The sequence below is a fragment of the Pinus tabuliformis genome, chromosome 3_1, assembly GCF_031772625.1.
Source record: "Pinus tabuliformis cultivar Carrire ecotype Pingquan chromosome 3_1, CPIR1, whole genome shotgun sequence".
NCBI classification, from domain to species: Eukaryota; Viridiplantae; Streptophyta; class Pinopsida; order Pinales; family Pinaceae; genus Pinus; species Pinus tabuliformis.
The window spans coordinates 140822688-140828386 of NC_142301.1; positions in this window are offsets into that span (position 1 = coordinate 140822688).

The following is a 5699-nucleotide window of genomic DNA, read 5'->3' on the forward strand; positions in this document are numbered from 1 at the left end:
AATATGACGAAGGATTTAACATGCTTTTATGATGAATATATAGTTGTACAAATAGTTATATAAGTTGATGTTATAAGTGCAAGACATGCCCTATTTAGAGATTTAAAACAATGAAAGATGAACCATTAAAACTTGGAAAAAGTTCACACAATTTCAATGATAATTAAATCATTTATGATGACAACCTTTTGAGTAAATAATTACTCATAAATTTGTTCAAATACAAGAGAAATTCGAGAATAAAGAGCAGTTATATATAAATATTAGATCATATAGCTGATCTAGTAGACAAGGATTCACATATTAAACAAATGTGCAAAACATGGAATTCACATATTAAACAAATGTGCAAAACATGGAGCTATTGATACCGATCTTCCATTAAATGAATAATATTTTATTAACAAATAAAAGTATCTGAAAATACAATCTTAAACTTGGATTTCTTGCTCTGTTTTACAATGGATCTCTTCAACAATCCTCCCAAGACTTTTAGCTCCGCCACTTGAGAAAAGAGTTGCAATAGTGTAAGATCTCCCCTACAACGGAAATTAAATCTTAAAAGGAAAATCCCCAATAACTCATATCAAAGTATTCCTCTCAACCTACAACAAACATCTTCCTCACAAAAGTGCTAAGAGTCTCCTACTTGTAGAAAAGATGAGCCCTTTTTCCACTCTCCAAATCGATATTTATAATTTACAAAATAAATCCCAAAAGGAATTATGGTACAAGGTAGTTTAGATTAAGATTTGAAAGCTATAATAATCTTTTTTTTTTAATTTGTTGCTCCAATCCCCCATTGCTCCAAATCCTTGGGCTTAATCTCTTTAAACAAATTTTCTACAAAAATAGCCCAAAATAAAATTAGAACCAATTGAAAATTTAGATTTCTAAATTTATGAAAAATAAATTAACGCATTCATATATAATTTGAGAAATTAATAAAACCAAAATTGTGCTTTCTCTTGCTTTCAATTGTTCTTGTGGAGATTTGTTGGCATAATTGATAGTCTGAAGCAAATTTCCAATAGTAAGAAATTCTGGTCCAATGGAAACTATACAAAACAAACTTAGAAAACTCATATTTTGTTGCGAATTCGGAATTGTATCTTCTCTATTTTTTTGACATAATAAATGACCAAAACTAGTCAAGCAACTACTCCTAGATTCTTCTCATCAGAAGTAGCTTTCCAACGAACCCTCAATTGCTCAATTTTGTTGAATAAAACTTAAGATATGAGCATCCAAAACCTAGGTTCTAAAATTATCAATCTACTGAAAAACAGTGTTCGACAATTTTTTTTATTAAAGTTCTATTTTGATAAAAATTTAAAATGTGTTTTTAAACCTTGTTAAATTTTAATAAATTAAAATTATTAAAATATAAAAAGGAATATAAAAAATGAACTAAAACATAACAAAGAAATAAATAAAATAATAAAAATTAAAATGGGAGGATGACATGGTTGAAGTTAATATATGTATGGTGAAGGATGAAGTGGGTGGAGGCCCGTGGTGGAGTGTGGGCCCTCTCCACTCCATTTAGTATTTAAAATCCTAAAAAAAAAGGCCTCCCACTTGGAATGTTATAGTGTAAATACTCTGTGTTTCTCCCACTGCCATGTCACATGTCACTCTGCGAGTTATCCACGTGTGATTTTGTTTATGATCCAAATGAAATCCTTGGGATGAACCTCCGGGGTGACGTAAGCTTTTCGGCTGTAGTGGTTTTCATTTATTATTATTTTTTTTATATATATTAATTATATTATAAAAATGTTTGTTTTTAATATAAATTAGTTTATTTTAATTTTTGTGTTGAGAGGTGCTCTTCAACTTAGCGTGTAAGAGATGTTGTAATGTTATGTCCTGTAAACATTTTGACTCGGTCAAAATAAAATAAAATAAAACTAATTCTATGTTAAAATAAAAATAAAAATTTTACGTTATTATTTGTTTTAATAAAAAAAATTGTTTGGTAATTAAAGTAAACTTGATTTGTTCAAGTTATTAGTGGTTTTTGAGCTCCAAGTTTATGAGAATCCATGGTATTTCCTATGGTATTCATGTGGAATATAGCCTATTTAAAGGTTGGAATTAACCAACCTAGATTCATCTTAACTTCGGATCTACCAAGTGTCAAGAGGGATCAAATCTCTTGAGATGCAAAAAGATTTGATCCCTCTCGGCTCTTGGTAGATCCAAAGTTAAGATGGAACCGGGTCAATTTACAATATTTAATCTATATATATTTTAAATGTTATAGTTATACATAAAGTGCTTGAATTTGGCTCTTACCCACATCCATTATCATTTCCAAAACATCTGCCACTACCAACCTTCTTGACTTGTTCAGGGAACAAAACTATATGAACGCTTTTTTCTTCCTCTTTGATCATAGAAATAAAAATATAAAAAAGTCTCAATTAATCTCTTTCTTTCTTAAGGTCCAATAGACCTCATTAGTCTCATTGGACATTAATCATCATCATCATCTTCATTTACATATTAATTAATAAAAAAATAAATTAATTGATTAAATAATTAAAAACAACATTTACAAATCAAATAAATTTAAAATTAGCTAAATTAATTTTAATTAATTAATCTTTATTAACTTAATTAAATAAAATTAACTAAATTCATTAAGCTACAATTAACTAAATAATGTAGATTCACAACTCATGTAATTTCCTAAAACACAAGACAAGAATCTACTCTACTCTTTACAGCGGAAGCCCATAAAGATCGATGAAAATAGTAATTGACAAGAGGAAGATAATCAATGGCACATAACACAATATGTATCCAGGGAAAGCCACAACTCAAAACCCCTACTATCTATATTGCATTAATCAGAAATCCAAGATGAGAATACAATGCTTGTTCTCACAAGAACAATCTTTGCACAAGTATAATCAACTCTCAGCTCACAAGCTATCTCAAGCCAAATCCTTAGCCTATTTTGCAGCTCTCCAAGCCCTTATTTCCTTGCACAATTCCTAGGATGAATAACCCGTATTTAAAGGGAATCCATGCTTCCAAAACCGCGCAATCCAAACATAGGTCCTTCTCTGATTACATGCATGATATTTACAACTCAGTGAATCATACAAATCATAGAACATTGTCCCTACACTTTAGTCTCAACTAGGTCTTTCTCTGAACTGACATGCATGAGTTTATCATGAGGAAATCTTCAGTTAACTAGAGTAACACTTATGTATGCACTAGTGCACCAACTGACTGTTAGTCTTCTATTAGTTCCACAAACAATTAGAACTAATTTAATTGGTCATAACTCAGTGAACTGAGTTAATCTAATTACAACTCAAATAAACTCATCATGGACCCCTAAAATTTAGGGAGAACATATACTTGACTACATAAAGACTTCCAACTCGAAATTCCTAAGTTACTTAAATTAATTAAACTTAATTAACTATTTACAAGTTGCTATGAGAAAATAATTACAATTTAATTCAAGGACAAATTAAATTGAGATTTCTGGATTCTATTTTTAACATTTCTTGTTGCTTTTTTCAACACTCCCTTTCAACAAGAAAAGAATTCAACTCGATCGAACATTTGTAATGTTTTTCATGTAACACTTATCTCTAGTGTTGTTGCTACAACAACTCCTGAAACTAAAAAACATCCAACCTGGATAAATATGATGCATATGTCATCAAAGTCTCTGATTGCTACTGCCTATGTCAACTGAAAACTTTGCACTTTTGCTGACTCTGCCTTTCTACACTGTTGTTAACCCTTCTTTGCGCTCTTCAGTATCTGACTTCTCTAACCTCTGTCACTCTGATCTCTGATTGCATCAATCACCACTGATTCCTCCCGCTACTATGTAATTTGGGCTCCCGTAGCAAGGTACGATCCATGAGATAAAACCTCTCAATGGACCCTGCCCAATTTCAGCCTTCTTAGGACTATCAGTTCACATCACCCCACCTCACACCTGGAGGTATGGCTGCATGTCCTCCCTTTACCCACTAGGCTTGAAATTCCCCCCTACTAGAGGTCTTTGCATGAGTGGATGCCTCCACTCAGTCTCCTTTCCGCTTCTCCAATTGTGATTGCTCCATAATTGTCTGAGACTGCTTCTTCTCTACTTGAGTGGATCTCTCCACTCGGTCTCCTATCAGTTTCTCTAGTTGTGGTTGCTCCACAACTTCCCGAAGCTTCTTATGAGGCTTCTTCTGGGGTTGCATGTTGAGAGGTAATTTACTCTCCCTTTCAACCACCAAGTCTCTAACCTTCACCTTGCTTGTCAAGGCTTTGAATGCATCTTGTACCTTAAGAGCATACAAATTCTTGACCCGTGCACCGATATATTTGACCTGTCTCGTGGCAACGTGTCTAAGGAAAACCTTTCCCTTGCTAAAAATCACATCATAGCCACTGTCTTCTAATACCGCGACTGAAACAAGATTCTTCTTTAGTCCTGGAACATACATCACGCCTGTGATCCTGAGAGGGGAGTCAAACTCCCTCTAAAAGGTAACTGTACCGATCTTGCTAGCTCTATACCTCCTATCATTTCCAAACTCTATGCTCTACTGGAGGTCTTTCTCTTCAAAATCACTAAAGAGATCTTGTTCCCCGTCGTATGGAACGAGGCACCATTATCAAGATACCACATGTCTCCCATGACAGTGTTGGCCATGCATGAAATGAGAGTGAAGGTCTTTTCTCATATGAATGTGATTTCTATAATGATATATTGTCATGATGAATGTATGCCTTAAGTTGTATGTAGAGTAATGGTTGGGTCATCCTTGACATCCTTCTTAACCCTTCTTAGTTTTTTTCACGACGCGCCTCGGGTTAGACTCCTTAGTCCTTGGAATAGGGTGAAAATGTTGGCGTTGTCTTATACTACAACGGTCCCTTATTGGCTCCTTGTGCCCGAACCTAGGGTCTTTCCCTTGATGTCATTTTTGTGCGAACAAATGGTTTCATTGTCGGGACCTAAAATCTTAAGAACTGGTTTGGAACATGGTGTCAAGGATATTTAAGAAGGAGATTCAGGATTGGTGGAATAACATACTATATCAATTTATATCATAGTAGACTACTTGTTGATCCAGGTCCAGGTGTGACAAAGGACCCTTCCAAGACCTTTTACTTTCGTGATGTGTTAAATTGCATTTTTAAAAGAACATAAATGAATACATCTACATGCTGTAAAGAAGAGGAACATGACAATCATCAATACATGAAAACATAAGACGTTGATAACGGAGTTTGTCCAGGAGGGACTATGTCTCCAGGCCCCGGTGTCAAGATGTTGTAGGCCGCTGCATTAAGTGTTGGGAATAGTGATGATGTACATAAGAGATGATGTCGCTTTCATACAAGGAAAATGCCCTCACGTAGGAGTGGCTCCAAGAGATGTTCCGCTACAAGAACTCTCAGTTAAAAAGACTCCTATCAGTATGACACAAAACTCATGCATGATGATCATCCCGCCAACGTGGCATATAAAGGATCTCAATGCAAACATACATGACAACAACATGAGTATCCCATCAACATGACGACAAAGGGATCTCAAATAAAACATGACGAATCATGACAACAAGTACATCACACAGATGATTCTGCATCACATCAAGTAGGAATCATGAAAACGAGTAAGAAACAAGATCCCACATCCAACATCAAACAGGGATCTGTGT